The 19,602-nt window shown below is 40.8% G+C and overlaps 1 long non-coding RNA gene across 1 annotated transcript; it reads left to right on the top strand.

The window, feature by feature from the left end:
* Nucleotides 1-1,722: 1,722 nt before the first annotated feature.
* On the top strand, nt 1,723-18,817 carry LOC140683780 (uncharacterized). The gene is made up of 2 exons (XR_012055252.1): nt 1,723-1,975; nt 18,596-18,817. It is a non-coding gene; the product is annotated as an uncharacterized lncRNA (long non-coding RNA).
* The last annotated feature ends 785 nt before the right edge of the window (nt 18,818-19,602 follow it).

The following is a 19,602-nucleotide window of genomic DNA, read 5'->3' as shown; positions in this document are numbered from 1 at the left end:
ATATTGTGTAGGGCAGATAAATCCCAAATCCAATGTTTATTGGCCCAGCATCTCTATGTCAAAATCCAAAGAAGGTTGCTGTATAATACTGCCTTTTTACTTCATCCTGATAAACTTCATATGCAGCAATTCTCTTCAGATTACTGGAAAGAGATTTCCCACAATCCTCATTCCTGTGGTATCTGCTGATCTCTTACATTCTCTGGTACATTTCTAAGAGACTGAGTTTAGCTCAAATCACAAACCAGTTGGATCAGCCTTTTTGATCCAGGGCCTGATCAGTCACAAAGTATGCCACTCCAGTCTATATGCTACATAAACTGGTATTTTATTTCTAGTATCTATATATTAATGAAAACAGCTGAAATTTGTGATTTCATCTGTGACTCTGCTCACACATTTTTAGTAATATGACAAAAATTCACAGTGGATAAATTATGTGGCTTAATTTGAAGTTCTAAATCTTTATGTGATTTGGATAATTTAGCTTGCATTAAACAATTTGGAAAGCAGAAAGTACTGACATGAAAAATAATTGGAACAAAGAGAAAGGCAAAATAAAAGAGCAGAAAAGAGTACTAATGAAAGACAATTAAATATATGGCAGTCTGGAATAAAGAATTCCAATACTAATTTTGAAAGATTGCTCTGGAGAACACAGCTGGAATAAACAATTGCTTTTACTGAAAAGGGTACACAGCTTTGGCTGGTTTCTTTATGGTTTAATTAATTATTAGTACAAAACCATTTGCAGCTATCTGACATTTCAATCTAAGTGAGACACAAAAATGTGAAAACTGGAGTCAAAGGGAACATAGATTTCCCAATTTTAATGACAAACATCAGTAATTATCTGACTGAATACCAGGAGCTGAAAGTAGTGGTGGTAATTTTCCTCTGAAACTGGCTCTTTAGTCTTCTTGGGGCTTTTTGTAGACAATTAATCAGAGGAGAAACTACACTCATTGTGAAGGGCAGCCTGACATGAGCAAGTCAATGTGTTCTGTGTGTTCTGTGTGTTCCACCTCTGCAGGGTTGCAGAAAATAGCCTGTCCTGGGAAAATGGCATTTTTTTTCAGCTACAAACATGGGAATGATGCAATGACATTTAGACTAAACAGCAGCATTTGTCTATGAAATCCATTCAGCTTGTATTTATATTTGATTCTTTATCCCATGATTTGAACAGAAATTATAATTCACTTTGAAGATCTGTACTTCTTCAAAACTTTAAATAGGAATGTATGTAAAGATAATTTTGTTTCTGTACATTAAAAGAAAATAGAGAGAAAATACTAGTTATTACTTCTGATGAAAATGTATAAAATATTGGAATTTTTATGAGCAAATTTAGCTGCCTTTTCATATGTATTCAGGCAACAAGATAAAAATTAAATTTACATTTCTGAACTCTATTTGTTACATGAATAAATATGGATTAGTGGATTGAGTTAGAATAAGCTTATTCTATTACAGTTGTATTTGTCTGAGATTATTTATAGTGTTCTACATTTCCCTCTCGATAGATTTGTTTGGGTGGGGTTTTTTTCCTCTCTTTTTCATTCTGAGGTGTCTGCATTTAGTCAGGGGTGTCTACTTCTTTGCAGCTCCTTTTTTTTTCCAAACCAAGCTTATGTATTTTACAGGTTGCCAAAAAATATTTTAAATTAGTAGCTCAAATAGTCACTAAATACTTTGTTTGGAGGAAAACTGAGAGCAAAATAATACTGTGTGGGGCTGGTTTTTTTTTTTTGGTTTTTTTTTTTGTTTTTTTTTTTTGATGCAACTGTTGAAAATTCTATTGCACCACTAAGCAGATGGCCACGTGATTGTCCCACCCACTTCCCCAAATCTCTGCATTTTGGGAACATATCCCTCCTACTCAACAGCAAGCTGCAGAGGCACTTCCAGACTTGCCCACCAGCCTCAGCTTTGCCAGTGAACAACACCTTCGAAGATCAGCAGATACTTAGAGGTAGGTGTTGATAACCAGACCGCCAACTCGGGCATCACCACCTCCGCTCCACAAACACACCAACATCTTGCCTTCCATCCTCTCACACAGCACTTGGGGCGGGGGTGAGCATTCCCTTAGGGCAGAGCTCTCTGTGTGGGAGAATCAAATCTGTCTTTTCCCTCCTCTCAGGTCTACGTTTATGCAAATCCCCCCCTGACAAGCAGTTTACAGATGGAGGGTTGAATGAACCAACGGTATCCTTGGAAGCAGAAGATTTTAAAAAACACACAACAAAAAAAAAAAAAAAAAAACAAAAACAAAAAAAACCACCAAATCATATTCAACAACCTTTTTTCTCTTCTCTTACAAGGCTCCATCACTGAGGCTTCTTTTCCGAGCCAGAACTCTACAACACTCTCCAGAAAACGTTTAAATCTCTTGGCACTATAATGAAAGTAGACTTCAAAGTTCATATGCTTCTGTGTTCTCTCAAATGAGGTTAGGAAAGAGGCAAAAAGATCATTCTGCCAAACTAATTTCTTAATCCTTGCCTGTCATAGTAATCTAAATCCTTGCCTGTCATAGTAATCTAGGATTATAAAGTTTCCAGTGAGGGAGCAGTGAGTGTCCTCTGTGTGCCTGGGAGGTTTATAGAACACCACAGATGCTAAAAGCAACTGAGAGATCCCAGTTTTCTGAAAAACTTCTGTGTGGTTCAGTCTGACCAATGCTGAAAAGAGAAAGTATCTTTCTTTTCTCCATGGTGCAATTTTATATTCAGAAAGCATGCACAATGTTTGTGATTTTAAAATAAATCATTAATATGCACACTTTATTTCCTCTGCCTTTACAACCTTATTTGGATTCAGTGATACTAAAACTGAAGTCTCTCTGTAAGGAAAGAGATATTGATAAATCAGTTATCCTAAAAATGCTCTGCATCATTTCAAGCTAATTATTGGAACAGCAAGTATTGCAGGTGTTACATATCCAGAGTTTCACAACAGGCATCAAGGAAAAAAAAATATATATAGCAGCTAAATAAATGAATCACAGGAAAGTGAACTGAAGAAACTATCATAGATTTTCTATTCACCCAAAATTTCAGTGAAGCCAAGATGACGATAAAAATACTCTTTCTTCATTCATGCTGATCTGCTAAGTAGTGCTACTAAAAATGTAGAGAAATTCTTCCATATTCAAACAGGAAGCAGTGCGAGTTTGCACAAGTGTCAGCCAGCTGCTGACTGTCACTGCTGCTACTGCCAAGCAGACTTTCCAGGCTTGAAATGATCCTGCTCATAATTTCACCCATTGCTCTTGGTCCTTTCACCATTGTATGGATAAACTCCAAACTTTGCATGCTTTGCCAGCAAAGTTGGGGTTTGGGGGATCTTGGTTGAGTAGTCTGGCTTTGCACTGAAAGGGCTCAGTGTGCTGGGAAAATCAGGAAACCTGGAATGCTGTGTTGCTGCTGTTCCTCCATGACCCAGCAGTCTCAGGACTGCGTTAATTCTCACTTTATTTTGCATTCATGACCATGAAAATATTAGACATGCACAGTTTTTAGTCTACTAATTATTACCCATCTCCTCTTTTTTGTTCTATGTCTTCAGCTTGATGTAGGGGCCAACCTTGTCAGTGTGGGCCTTTCTCCTTCATGAAACAAATCCATGAGCACCCAGTACAAGACATAACACCATCTGACAAGTCTCCTAAGAGTTCCCTAAAATGGAGAAGGTTGGGTTTTTTCCTCCTCATTAACTGAAAATCCCAGATGTAATCTAAACAGACATATTGCAGAAAATAAGTTTCAGCAGTGCCTAAGAAAAGTGTGTAATTAACAAAGACTTCAACACAATCTTTAAAAATCTTACTGCCATATTTGAAAATACCTTAAAAATATCAGAAAACCCCCGAGCAGTTACCAAGCTGAAGCTGGAAAGATACAAGTCAAGGCATACATGTTTCAAAGGACCTTTAGAAGGAAAACAACTTAAACCCCAGCAAAACCATGTTCCAGTGCTAGGCACAGGAAGGGGAGGCAGAGAAAGGAGAAAGGAGTGAAGCCTTTCTAAAGGACTAAAGACTGGCAGATGATCCAGTCTACATACAGCTTTCTAGGCAGAAAATAAGCAGAAAGGGTGCAGTTCTCATTTCCTCAGGACACAACAGCCTTACAAGCCAAGAGGAATCCTTATTAAATGTAATCTTAATGAATTCTATCATTTTCTCTTTTCTTTTACAGCTTTAGTGCTGTAAATCTATGCTTTTAAGTAAGTGTATTCTTTTAATCATGTTTCACGAAGCAGCTTCCTCAGAGCAAGAGCACAAAAACTGTGTCGTTTCCATGGAAGCAGCAGTCCCCAAAAGTATGGCACTGCAGTCTGTCTATGAAGAACCCTAAAACACTGCTTGGGGAACAGCATAATGAGAGCAAGTCTGCACTTAACTTCTCCTGCCTATCTGGTGGTGTGGGAGAGCCCAAGGCAGAGGGGTGTTCTGGCAGACATGCCAGGGATAGTTAGGCAGCCCTGGATGGGACAATGATGCTGTGGAAGAGGTCTGGGAGGAGTTCCGTTCAGCTGCTGTACCACCAGGCTGTGCTCTCCTCAAGCTGTGCTCTTGCAGCTACAGCTTGACAGCAGCTGTCCTCATACCTTGCTCACCTAAGTGCAATGAAGCAAATTCTAGTAAATACCTGGCAGTTCTGCAGCATTTGCTCGAAACTTTCTAAAGCCTTTCATTACATTATTTTATTAGATTGTATTTAAAAGATTTTAGCAGAATGTTTTCCATGAGATGGATAAACACATCATATCATGGATGAGCAACTGGCTCATAGGTCAGGAGCAAAGGGTTACGGTGAATGTGGGGACATCCGACATTTGACCTGTCACTGGTGAAATTCCAGAGGGCTCTATTCTTGTCCCTCTGCTCTTCAATATCTCCATAAATGATTTTGATGCAGGACTGGAAGGGATACTGAGCAAGTTCACACGATACAAAATTAGGAGGAGCTGGTGACTCCCTTAAGAGCCCTACAGAGACCTGGACAAACGAGAGGACTGGGCAATCACCAGCCACAGGAAGTCCAACAAGGGCAAGTGGCAGATTCTGCACCTGGCATGGGGCAGCCCTGCATGTACAGACTGGGGAATGAAATGCTGGAAAGCAGTGCCATGGAAAGGGACTGGGGATCCTGGTCAATGGCAAGTTGAACACGGGTCAGCAGTGCCCTGGCAGCCAGGAGGGACAGCCCTGTCCTGGGGGCATCAGGCACAGCATCAGCTGGGCAAGGGAGGGGATTGTCCCCTCTGCTCTGCACTGGGGCAGCCTCACCTCGAGTGCTGGAGGCAGTTTTGGGCACTGTAATATAGAAAAGACAAAAACCTGTAGGGAATGTCCAAAGGAAGGTGATGAGGATGGTGAAGGGCCTTGAGGGGAAGCCATGTGAGGAGCAGCTGAGGTCCCTTGGTCTGTTCAGCCTGGAGGAGACTGAGGAGAGACCTCACTGCAGCTACAGCTTCCTGTGAGGGGGAGAGGAGGGGCAGGCACTCATCTCTTCTCTCTGGTGACCAGGGATAGGGCCTTAGAGCCCGAAGCCTGAAGCTGAATCAGGGGAGATTTAAGTTGGATGTTAGGAAAAGGTTCTTCACCCAGAGAGTGGTGAACAGCTCCCCAGGGCAGTGCTCACAGCACCAAGTCTGACAGAGTCCAAGAAGCTTTTGGACAATGCTCTCAGGCACATGGTGTGACTCCCGGGGATGGTGCTCTGCAGAGCCAGGAGTTGGACTTGATTATCCTTCTGGGTCCCTTTCAAATCAGCTTATTCTGTGATTCTGTGATTTTTTTTGGGGGGAGCAGTCATTTCAGAGATTTAACACAAGTTCTATACTTGTAGTATATTAACTGAGCTGAATTGCTACTGGGAAGTTAAACATATTACAGGAGATGCTTTGCAGAGTGAAACAGCAGTAAAAAATAAGCTATTTTGTTGAGATGATGCATTTTATTTCATAGTCAGAAACATATTAAAGTATGTAGAGCATATAAAAGTGTTGAAATTTCATCTAGGATAGTTTCAATTTGAGATAAAGCACCCAATTTCTTAGACATCTTCTCAAACAGAAAAAAAAAAAAAACCTGAAATACATCAAAATGTAAAAGAAAAAGGGCTGTTCTATAACCTGAAGGGCAGCATGAAGGGCACAAAGATCATTTAAACCAACAACCTGCTCTACAGAAATGTTCCCAGATCATCTTGATGCAGCTCAGTGAAGAACCTCCTAGAAATACAGAGCAAAATCACAGAAGGTATTAAATATATATATGCATATATTTATATTCAAGCCATGGAATTATATCAGAGAACATCAGCCGGGAGTCTGGTCTATTGGTTTCTAAAGAGTCTGCATTACAAAGGACTCTGCTCCCAAAAACATCTTAGCTAGTTATTTATCATGGTGGTATCTCAGAGACAGAACTCCCAGTGTCATGCAAGTCATCTTTGAACACTATTAGGACCGTAAAACTCTCAAAAAAACCCCAGACATTCTCCTTTTTCATCTTCCCAGTAACATCTTGAGTTATACTTCCTACTTAGGATAACTAATACCAAACAGAGACACTGAAATCTAATTTCAGTTTTACAGATATCAGACCAGCTGTTGTCCAAATGAAAGGGGTTTTATGAAAGGGTCTTCATATCAGAGTTCACCAGTAAGCTACTGAAACGCATATCTTACACTGATTTCCCATTTTAGGGGATGCTATGACACCTGGAGCATGCCAGTTTATGAGTTGTTAATTTTGAGGCTGGTAAAGTTCCTGCTCAGCTCTAAAAGGAGCTGCTGAACAAAGCAAGCAGATCCCATCTGCCTGTCAAGCCAAATGTTTCAAGCAATCACAGAATATTCTGAGTCTAAAGGGACCCACAAAAATCATCAGGTCCAACTCAAGTGAGTGGCCCCACAACCTTGGCATAATTTATATCATGCTTTAATCTAAACTAATCTCAGTGGCAGTGCAGCTCAGGGTGATAAGCCTGGCTTGGTACTCAGCTAAGCTTAGTATAAACTTGGATAGTAAAAACTATCCCTATTTTTGGCTTTAGACTCCTCAAATTTGCCGCCTATCACACCTTTACATAATGCATCACAAAGTGAAGGACAGCACTGCAACTGGAGCAGGGAGCACCTGTGATATCCTTGCTGAAGTTCTCAAATAGCAGGAGAATGAAGAAAAGACACTTCCATCTTCTCTCACGGAACAAAAAAATATCATAAGCTTTAACAGAGGGTTTATCACTCTTTACTACAAGGAGTATGGGTATTTAACATGACCTTCTTAACAGGATTCTTTGCACATCAATGGAATCAGGTATTTACAAAGATAAAAGATAAAACATACACACAAAGGACTTCACATTCATTCTAAACTGGGAAATTCTGCTTCTGACTGCAGGAATCCATAAAGTGTTTTTATCTTCTCTTCTGCCAGTCAGAAGCAATGTCAGATCCTAGTGGTTGGATAACAAATTTCCTTATCCTGTGACTGTCGTGCAGTTGCAGTTCATCTGGAGGACTTTACCTCAAGGGTGCTGTCTCTCAGCGTCACAGTTTAACAATCACTAAACTTTACATCCATTTCCATTAGGTCTGTGCAGTGAGTTTCAAAGCAGAGTTGTCATACAGCAGAATGCCTGCTATCTGGCAGTCTAAAACCCATTAAGACAACTTAGACTTAAGCTGCAGTCTATCAGCCTTCCAGAGGCAGGGAACTCATTTCTTTTTTTTTTTTTTTCCCACAGTGTAAAGAACCCGTCTCTCACAGACACCACAGTTAAAAGAGAGTGTCTTCAGCAATTTAGTGAAAGCAGGGTGTAAGTGGGAAAGGGGGTCACAGAGAAGAGCCATGGAAATTCCTGTATCTAGCACACTATTCCAAACTATTGCTTAGTAGTTGGAATCTCAGGCACACGTGTATATTTTTCTACAGAGTCTGCAACTTTCTGACATCTTTACTGTCATTCAGGAAAAAAACCAAAACGCTGTTGCACAAGTAGTGTGTGCATCTTGGGTGGCTTATCTTTCAGTAATTTCAGCATACCTTATTCAGTTTGTGTTTCTCACATCCTCCCAACACTTCACTCTCTCACACAGGAATTTCCAGCACAGATCCAGCCATCAGAACAACTTCAGAAGTTCATATCTGCCTACAGATAAAGCTGGATCCTGATGATGCAGAGTTTTATATTTGTATTTGCATCATTGGAAATTTACACCTATAAATGAGGCTACTGTGTGTCAATAACCTTTTTTCCTGGTAATTGCTGGTCTATTAAAAAAAAAAAAAAAAAAGATAATCATACTTGCGCACTTAATGTGCCTTTCCTAATTAAAAATAAGCAACTACATATCTTGTCCATTAAGAGTTCAAGTGTGCTTGCTTATAATTTTTGATTGAATAGAGCTGAGAAGTGAAAGTATGCAAAATGGGGGTTTTATTTCTTTTTCCAAAATAAAGAGAGAGTGACAAGTCATTAACTGAATACATACTAATTACTTTTGAAGCACCTGTACTTCATATTGTTTCTCAGGTGTTCTGAAAGTCTGCAAGTGACTGATAGCCAAACTCTGGTTTCAATACGTTTCCTCTCTATTGCAAAGGAGCTACTCTGTGACATGATTAGAAGCTACTTTGTCTGCAAGTTACAGAAACCCAGGCATTCACACATTTAGAAGCTTTTCAAGAAGTCTCTTCTTGCAGGTCAAACAGCAAATGTCAGTCATTGTGACACCTCAGCTACAAGGTTACAGTGAAAAAATGGGCTACACAAAAATAAAACAAATCCTGTGCAAGCTGCATTCAGAGCAAATGCACATCTAAAGAGACCATACTGAAAATCCCTAAGCAATAATTGTTCTCCCATTAAGAGCTGGATACATATTTTATTAATGTGTGATGTTATTTTATATTGCTAAGATAAATTTTTATAAATGGCAGAATTTCTCTTCTGCAAAGTACCAGATTTTTCTAATTAATATCTTATATTAGGAAAGCAGGAGGTTCAGGGAGCTATGAGTCCTCTTTATCCCAGGTAAGGAGTAACACATGGGGTAGAAAAGGAAAGAATTTACTATAGTACTTTAGCTACAGAGGAGATACTGTCGTCTAAATGATGACCCCTTTCATCTTTCTGGAATTCCTTTTTGCAGTTACCAGTAGTTCAGTTTGCACAAGCAGTGATTTACAAACAGCCTTCCCAAGAGGAATTTGACTGCACTTCACTGATATTGGGCTGCAGCTCAAAACAGAGACTGTCAAGTGAGTGCACTGGCATAGAATTTATGACAGATCTAATGTCGAACTCGAGAGCACAGTGAGTTACAGAACACATGTTCCATCCCAAATCCAAAAAGCTGGCCCTTTAAGTATTGACACTGAAGTGCCAAACTTCTAAACATGAGACAAGCTTCCTTTTTCATGCCATTAATTCCCCAAAATGTGCTTTCACCTTAATTTCCATGGCATAAAAGCCAGCTGTGAATTCAGCAGTGCATACAAACCACACTTTATACAAATACACCCCCTCAGTCTCATATAGCACACATAACCTCAGCTGCTAAACCTGCACACCATAAACTCCCAGACACTGGGCACAAGAGTATTCCAGTGTGGATGCAACTACGTTGCATCCTGGGAATGCATAAGGTTGCTAATGCACAGCACACATCCCATGACAAGTCAGCAACTCTCCCAAAGTACAAAACAGTTACATTCAGCATACAGAAATGGAGATATCAATTCCTTTCTTCACTTTCTAGCTTAATCCAAGGCTTCTGAGCCATCCTTCATCCCACCCTCTGAGTAAGGACAGTGTTTTATTTGCATTTCTATGGCAGGCAATATACACACTGAAGCCTACTCCACCTTTAGAGAAATAACTGTATTTCTACCTCTAAACAGAGTAAATTATTTGTGACAACTAGCTCTCTTCATTAAAAACTGTTACACCTCAAAAACTTAATTTTATATAAATTGGCACTTCTTTCTTTTTGCTTGTAGACTTAAAACAAATCAAACGTATCTTACAGTTTATTACCAGGCTCATCATTTAAGCTACTGTAATAAAAGTCACAGTAAAATTGATTTGGCAAGATTAATTTCAAAATACCATTTCTAGTATGATAACAGCATATCATTCCATCTCTTGTAGCATCCATATTTATTGTGTGCTGATGAAATTTTCAAATAAATTGAAAATGCTGCACCCCTACAATCAGATAGATTAGGAAAAGTTTTGTATAACGTTTCAGCTGTTGAGATGGAGCAGTAGCATTCCTCATGTCAGGCATTCATGTCTTGCTCCACTCCACTAAAAACAGTGGGCAAATCATCACGGGACCTTGAGGAATGCAGGCCCATAGTGGTACAAGCCAAGTATAGCGCACAAAATAAACCCTGGGAGTGCTCCTGTAAAACATCATTCATATTGTTCTGAGCAAACACTGCACATCCAAAGCAGTTCCCCAAGAATGAAGAATCCTTGAAAGTGACCCCAAGCCCTCTTGGCCAGGTTTGCGTGGAAAGGTTTTGGGAATTAGGGGAGAGGGGAGGCACTGCAAGGGTGGTTTCTGCAAGAAACTGTGTCTGACAGAGCCAATGTCAGCCAGCTCCAAGACAGATGCACCACTGGCCAAGGCTGAGCCCATCAGGGATGGTGACAGTGCCTCTGTGAGAAGATATTTAAGAAGGAGAAATCATTACTGTGCAAAAGCAATTGTAGCCAGAGATGAGAGGAGTGAGAATATGTGAGAGGAACAGCTCTGAAGGCACCACGGATAAAGAAGACAGGGTAGGAGGTGCTCCAGATGCCAGAGCTGAGATTCTCCTGTAGCCCATGGTGAAGAGCATGGTGGCAGGACTTGTAACCACACAGGGAACTCACACTGCAGCAGTCTGTTCCCAAAAGACTGCATCCCATGGAAAGGGATCATGCTGGAGCACTTCACGAGGAACTGTAGCCTGTGGGAAGGACTCAGTTTGGAGAATTTTGCAGAGGACTTTCTCCTATGAAAGGATCCCCCTGTGGAGCAGTCCTGTCCCTGTGAAGGAGGGAACAGCAAAAAACATCAATGAACTGACCACAGCTCTTTTTCTCCATTCCTCTGCACCCCTGGAGAGGAAGAGAGAGAAAATTCAGGAGTGAAATTAAGCCTGATAATAAGAGAAGGGTGGGGGGAAGGTGTTTTTAAGATTTGGGTTTATTTCTCATTGCCCTACTCTGATTTGATCAGTAAAAAATTTGTTTCCTTCAGTCACATCTGGTTTGCCCATGACGGTAATTGGTGACTGATCTCTCCCTGCAAAGTCAGAAGAAAGGTTACATTTTTCAAGAACCCACTGGAGATGGGGGAAGATTTGTTTTCAGATCTTTTGTTTTAAACCTGCCTGACCCAGCAGAACTGTGTATTCTTTCTAAAAGTAGTTATTGTGTTCTGTCTTATTAGTTTGTATTTGTTATAATGAAACAAGGACAAGAGACTGGGAGCTACTTTGAGCACTCTGGCACATCAGCCATGCAGAGAAGTTGAGGCTGTTCTGCCTCAAGGCCCTGGCTGACTGCAGGTTCCACACAAATGCCTCTCTAAACAACCATTTTGTCTTTCAACACATAAAAATTGGAGGATCTAAATCAATAGCTGGAGCTTACAATGGATGCAGAGCAGCTGTGTTTTTTCACAACGAGTACAGCCATGCGGGCTCCAAAATGAGCAGCTGCAGGGGGAGAAGCAGCAGGGAAGGGGAAATCCTGCCAAGGCAAACCAGTAGGTCACAGGTCCTCAGCAGTGAGCATGGGAGGAGTGGGGACATTTTAAACAACAGGATTTCCCCTCCCCCCCCCCCCAGATCTATTTTAAAAGTAGCAGAAGGAGTCATTGCATTTAATCTTAAAGTAATCCCCTTTAAACCTGAAGTGCTCATGTCTCTGTGAGCACAGCATCCTGCTGGCATTGTAAGGGAGCAGAGGGGAACAAGAGGCAATGTGAAAAGAGCACCATTTTCAGGAGAGAGCTCATCAGACAGGTATCAATGTCTGCTTTCTGGCAGCTGTCATTACAGACCTCCTAAGTACTGTATTTTGTACAATTGGATAGAGTACAGAGAAAGTGCCACCTGATGTCTACTTACACTTGGCAACGGTTTAGTAAAATCAAAAATTGTGTTAAACCGTGGGCTTAGCCCTGGAGGCTGCAAGGTGAAGCACGGTGCTGTCAGTAGAGCAGGGCCCCAGAGGATGCAAGTCATAAAAGGAAGGGGGAAAACACTAACAAAAACCCTTCATAATTTTACTGGCTTTTTTCATGCCAGTGGGCAAAGAAGCAATATGTGCTGAGCTGCACAGTTCTTCCAGGTGGTCATCTGCACAAAACCAGCCAAAAAAAAAAAGCCCTGTCAGAGCCTGATGAAGTATGTTATACTGTCTCCCTTGCTCAAGAAAGCTCAAGGCTGTACAATGCAAACTCCAGCTCACAGTTATCAAGGAAGGGCCAGAAGCAATGATTTTAAATTAGGAATGGGAGAACTGAAGATAGCTCTGGTCTAAGGTATATATTCATTTAAGTACTGTAGGAAGCATAAATCACAAGAGATCTGCTATCAGAAATGGCAGCAGGTGAGCTGAAACAACCTTTTGCTTCCTTTGGTCTAAAAGCTAATATTCCAAAATCAGGGTACTCTTCCCCCACCAATATTCCTTAGATCCAGATCTTTAAGCCAGTGTAGCAATTCTCTGCTCAACATTTCTACACTCTTATCAACCCATCATTGTCACTACCAATTAAATACCAATTTAGAAGGGGGACTATTATGTGGTTCTGTGTAGGAACACTATAATAATATATCTCAACAGCAATAATCATTGTTATCTGTACTTGACAAATGCAAGGTCCAAACATGAAAATGAACCAATCTCTTAAAGAATAAAGCTTTTGGCAACAAATATATGCATTCTCTAGGACTTAAATACCAGCTAGAAGCAAGGAAGAGCACCTGTTTATGCACAATGGTTAATTTCCAAGCAGGTGCTCTGTCTAATGTCCTCTTCCATTAAAACCTGCCAAGGCCCAGTGAAGTCAATGGGAGTTTTATTGTCTATTTCAGTAGGGTTTGAAATATGCCCTTACACTGTACCAACTGTTTCTTGTGCATACTGTGCAATACATATTGCATATTACTTTTAAAAATACATTCAGAAAATAATATTCTAATACAAAGAGGTAACTTTTTGTTTAGAGAAAGCAAAATTTAAAATATAACTTGCATATATCAGACTAGACACAGAGAATTATACTTCCTTCACGGGGAAGAAGCTCAGCTTTACAGACAGTTGCCTTCAGCAGCAAAAAAACCTCATCCAGTTTTGGATGTCTGAAATCCTTACTGGCTTTATGGTTGATGCAGGTCCTTATACCATTACCTAGGCTTTTCAGGTTGCAGGTGTGTGTGTTAACCAAGAGTGTGCTGGATGTGGGCACAAGCACATCTGCTTTTCTGCCATTCTGCACTGATGTCAACTTGTCATATCCAACCTGACACCACATGCTCTTCCGAGGTGGGCTTGGGAGGCAGGAATACTGATGGCAGGTTTGTTTATAGCCATGCTCATCAGACATATGTTCCTTGATCAAACAGGCTGTAGGGAGATTATGCAGACAGTGCTTCTGACAAAAGCAGGTGTTACGGAGCTGCTCCTCACTGTGAGCTGTGGCAGCTGAGGCCATGAGACACTAATAAAGTCTGAGCACCCTTGGAAACACTCTCCCATTCCAACCTGGGAACCTATCAGATCTCAGGATCATCAGCTGGTGACTGCTGCCCCACGGTGGCTGAGCCACCCATGTCTCCTTAGTGGTACCATCAAAAATCAGGTCCCATTTTCATCTTTCGTGCTAATGGAAAAAGAAAATAAATCAGAAACCAAATATAACCATGCTCTTACTAACAAAGCAAAATTTGAACCTTTGAAAAACTGATATCCTTTTACCATTTCCTTTTACCATTTTAGTTGTGATTAGTGACTAAGGAGTTTTACCAGTCCAATCTATTTTGACCAACATAAACAGGAAAATTCCTCTTTTTTTTTTTTTTTTTTTTTTGAAAATAGAATGTCATCCATAACATTCTTTACTTAGTAAACTTCCACTCTTTGTTCATCCACGTCTTTCTTATCTTCTCCCCCTTGTATCATGATTCTTGGTAGTAAGCTGAACTGTAACCACTTTTTTTTTTTTTAAATCAGAAATTACACTGCCTTTTAACCAGACTTCCGAATAAAGTATTTCTAGAAGAACACTTAAATACATGACACGTCTATTTCTTACGCTCTCATATTAAGATGTCTTAAACACTCACTTTCACATTTTTAACAATAAAAAGAACTAGGAGTTGTTGGTAAAGGATGTTTACATAACTGACCAGGTGTTACTTTTGCAGAACTGCCTCTGCAATTGGAGTTAATACTGCAGAAACTTTTCTGCATTCATTATTCTGTAACAACCTCCTTTGCAACCAGGTAAAACCAAAATTAAAGACTATGTAGCCTCCTCCTGGACATTTGTATTTAATAGAATGCCCAGCAAGGCAGGCTAAGAAATGTCCCAAAACTCTGCAAGTGCCTCTGTTCAGGTTATTGCTGTTTGTAGGCATCAATTTGTACAGAGCACCAATTCTTTCAACCCTTTACTGAAAACAGCAGTTTATATCACAAACATTATTGGCTGGCACTATGAAAATAATCAAAAGTCCTAAAATTAAATACACATTACAGAAGAGCATTATCTCACTCATAAGCCCACTACACGTGCAATGCCACAGCTCCAAGATAAACACCTTGGATGAAATATCTCACCACCAGCCATTCAACAATCAACAAAATTCATGATCAATACAAATTACAGCTGACTTTTTTTACAAATTTTACAAATTACTAGCTGGCTGCTAGTCATGGGTAATGACCTAATTATTCTTACCAGCTACTTACAGAATCACAACCATCTTCCCACTTGGATCAAGATGTAGGGGTTCAGGTTTAACTTCTGCAAGCAGAAGCTGAAAGAAGAAAGGTTTCTCTAAAGCTGATGATGAAAACACCCATTTAAAACTCAGAGCTTCACATGTTGCCAGCAGCCTTCAGACCCACTCTCAAATTTCCTTCTGTTGAGGAGAGTGGAGTCTTGCAGACCTGTAGGTCAACAGCCAAATGCTTAAGCAGAAACAAACAGAAGTATTTAAATCTCATCTTCATTTTTTAAGAATTGCTTACAGGTGGATGCAGACCTCAGAAAAATAAATCAATAGCACAAGGCCAAACAGGATTTTCACTGTAAAATTCATTCAGATGGCCAAACCCAACTCATATTCCAGCACTGATGTCAAAATTGTCCTTTACTAATTCCTTAAGGGACCAGTATTCAATCCCACCCTAGGGCTCAAATACTCTTTTAAAAGTAAAATAATCCCATAACAGGATAACATTACTGCTTTACACACGTAAGGTTCTTCCAGGAAGAACAGTGAGTTTCAGTCAGCCTCAGTGCCTCTTAAGTATCAACAGATGAGAACTTGGAAAACGACAATGAGGACACTAAGGAAAAGAGAGGGTTTTATGAATCATGTCTCTTGCTGAATGTTGGAATTTCTGCTATAAACTCTTAACTTCCTCTACCTTTTCAATGTGCCATGAATTCCCAGTGATAACAAAACTCTGCACCTCCTGATCATTATGAAAATTCCTGCCTTAACACCTCACTATCAATTTCAATGCAATGCTACACAAACATGAACTACCACCCTAAAATAAATCAAGATGCAAAATAAAAAAAAGATGGAAATCTTTCCCATTGATGGAAATCAGAAACCTACAGTTTCTCTTTCTTAACATGTGCATCTTGGGTAGTATGGTTTAAAATCAACTACACAAACACTTTGAATATACAATGGGCTATTAAAAGATATGGAAAATTCAAGAGACATCTGTCCCTTCTGTCAGCACCCACATAAAAGTCGTATCTTCAAATTTAGACTGCTCAGTACTATTTATTCAGCAGACACAGGTCTTTTGGCTATAGTCCCTGGGAAGCAGCTGCTCTATATCTCCATGAATGATGGGCAAGTCTATCTCGGTGCCTCTGAAAGCCAGCTGATGGTTTTTATTCGCAGTCCTATCAAACTCACCAAGGTGAGAGAGTCCACTGAGACCCTAGGGTTTTCTACAGCCAAAAAGAAAAGGAATTTCAGCCAGTAGCCCATTAGCCATACCTTTCAAGGACTCAGAAAATTCCTAACAATGATTTCTAATTAAAGCTGCCAACAGAGTAAATTAATTGTTCAACTGAGCCCTTGTGGTCTTCTGTTTGTTAGCTCCTGAAACACTTCTTACTATTTATTCTTACGTATCATTGTCCCATAGGGTCTTAAGACGTTGCTCTGGAGGGGGAAAAAGTGTGTAAACCTTGGTGAAATGCATTTCCTTATCCATAAAAACACTTCCTTTCCAAGTTATCTGAAGTGAAAATCCTTCTGTGAAGACGTTTCAGGAAAGGACCAAACTCAAAACTAACAGCTGTAGAAAGAACACAGCTGGAAATTACCAAGAGTAATATAATATAAATCCCACTGAATAAATTGAGTGACAATTTAGGAGGAAAACTTCCAGTATTTGATTCTGCATGATTCATCTCTGTGGATTAAAAAAAAAAAATTAAAAATTAAGAAAAAAAGTAAGATTTATCATTTCCCTGCTCTTATTTCAACTACTCTCCTTACCCTGAGTGAGCTATGAAAAGACACACCTGAAGGGAAAAGCCCTCACTCATGCTGCCATGCTGTTTTTCTGGTACGATTTGATTAGATTCATAGTGCATGACCAAAAAGAGCTCATTGTAAACAGCTGATTTGGTTTTAAAGCAGTGGATAATCAGTTGGGTAAATTACCACTCATTGTCTTTAGGACATTCTCCGCATTCCCCAGATGTGAGCCCCTGTTCCCGTTCAGCTGCTTCCATGAGGCTCTCCCTGGTGTTGCATAGGGCAGAGCTGTGGACCTTGAAGGAAATAAATTAATATTGACTTGCAGTGATAGAGATGACACACCTTAGGAGAATCCCTAACGTTAGCAGCAGGCAGAAATTGAGAAGTAATGACACCAGAAGCATGCTGTGAATAAAAAGCAGTTGCTGGCTTCCATGAGAGGACTGGAAGTGCTGCTGAGTGGGAGGTAAATATATCCAACCTTTCATAAAATAGGGAAGAAAAGTTCTTCCTTTGCAAAACCTCTCCAGCTAGGCACAGTGACAACATAACCATTGAATCATGGAATCATTTAGGTTGAAATAGATCTTTAATATAACTAACAACATGACACTGCCAAGCATCCATTATACCCTGTCCCTTAGTATACATCTGTGGATCTTTCAAAGATCTGGCACTTCTACTCCACAGGATAAGGATAAGGTCTCTTTTTTTCCAGTGCAGGACCTAGCACTTGGCCTTGTCGAACCTCATAGAACAGGCTTCAACCCATCAATCCAGCCTTTCCAGATCCCTCTGAAGAGCCTTCCTGTCCTCCAGCAGATCAACTACTTAGTGTCATTTGCAAACTGACTGAGCGTGCCCTTGATCACTTTGTTCAGGTTGTTGAAGATATTAAATATGTAAAACGTATTAAACAGATATTGGACTGACACCAATACTGAGCCCCGGGGAGCACCATTCGTGACTGTCCACCAGCTGGATTTAACTCCAGTCTCCAGCATTCCCTGGGCCCAGCCATCCGTGCAGTTTGCCACCCATCCAACAGTACATCCGTCTCAAGCCACATAAAGCCAGTTTCTCCAGGAGAATGCTGTGGGAAACAGTGGGAAAGGCTTTACTACAGCCTACTATAGATAGACAACATCCACAGCCTTTCCCTCATCCACTGAGAGGGTCATCTCTCACCTTGCCACAGGAGACTGGGTTGGTCAGGCAGGACCTGCCTGTTATGTACTCCTGAAGGCTGGGCACGATGCCCAGGTTGTCCTTCGCATGCTGTGTGGTGTCACTCAGGATGATCTGATCCATGGCCTTCCCGGGCACTGGGTTCATACTGTCAGGCCTGTAGTTCCACAGCTCCTCCTTCCAGCCCTTCTTGTACATGGGTGTCACATTTGCTGATTTGCAGCCCCCTGGGTGTCCCTGGTTAGCCAGGTCAATGATTGAAAGTGGCTTGGTGAGCTCTTCTGCCAGATCCCTCGGTACCCCTGGGCACATCCCATCCAGCCCCAGTGTCCTAGGGTGACGTTATGGCGCTTGTATCCACAGTTGTCTGTTCTGTCTGTGCTGGATATTATGTTCTGTGCCCTCAAGACTGGCTCTGAAAGGCCAAGTTTTGTTTTGTTTTCAGCCTGCTCACTCCCTCACGGTCTACTGGACATAGATGGCAGTACATAGTGCTGCTTTTGCTTTTTGCTTTGGCTTCTGCCTTTGCTCTTGCTCCTGCTTGTGCTTGCTTTTGCTTTTTGCTTGTTAGTTAGTTTAGCTGGGCAGTCCGAATTTTCCCTGGACTGTTTTTCTTTCCCTTTTCTTTTCAAGTCTGCTCCAGACTGGGACCTGGGAAACACCAAGAGTTTGCACTTTGTGGCCTGCAGCAGCCGTTCCCAGCACCAGAGGGACCGATAACAGAGCAACCACTCCCAGGAAAGACTTTCTGAATTTGTCATCTCTTCAGAGTGGTGAAAGAGTTTTGTCATCTCCTGTTGTTCATTTTTTGTGCTGGGGAGTTGCCTTGCCTGTTAAATAAACAGGTTTTTTCCCACTTCTCTCCAAGGAAATTCTTCCTAAACCAGGTGCGGGGAGGGGCCGTGGGGGTTTGCTTTCTGGGGGCTCCTTCCCGAGGTTTTGTCCCAAATTTGCCCTAAACTAGGACACCCATAGACCTCCATGTGTCCAAGTGTTGTAGCAGGTCCCTGACCATTTCCCTTTGGATTAGGGGGGCTTCATTCTGCTCCTCAACCCTGTCTTTCACCTCAGGAGGCTTGGTACCTGGAAAAAAACCAGCTTTACAACTAAATACTGGGCCAGTCTTTCATTCATACAATATTAAAACAAAAAACATGAAATGTGATTTACTGAAGTTAGAGATTAGAAGATTGAAGCTACAAAGATACTCAAAGAAATTATTGAGGAAGCAGTGTTTTAGCCATCTAAAATATCATACAACATTATATGAAGATATGGGTTTGTCAAGAATAATCTGTATCAATCCATTTTAGGATCTGACAGGGCTACAGGAAATAGCTGCACCATTTCCTAACTATACTGCATTTTTAAAGACAGCAGAAATCACATTACATAACCAAACAGAGGTTAAATAAACAGAGACTTGTCAACCTTTTCTCCCTTAGGTATCAACACCTATTTTGCAGAAGAGGTATGAGCACTCTGTAAAATTTCCATATAGAAAATAAATTATTTACAAAGCCTGTTGCAAAGTCTTTAGAAGCAATGAATGCTGTCTCTGCCCAGGATCTCACAGAACAAAACTGCATGACAAGAGCTGTCAATGCAAGGCTGAGTGTCAACAATTTTATGTCAAATCA

This window comes from Taeniopygia guttata, chromosome 3 (assembly GCF_048771995.1).
Source record: "Taeniopygia guttata chromosome 3, bTaeGut7.mat, whole genome shotgun sequence".
NCBI classification, from domain to species: Eukaryota; Metazoa; Chordata; class Aves; order Passeriformes; family Estrildidae; genus Taeniopygia; species Taeniopygia guttata.
The sequence above is the reverse complement of the archived record's forward strand: the minus strand, read 5'-3'. Positions and strand labels throughout refer to the sequence as shown.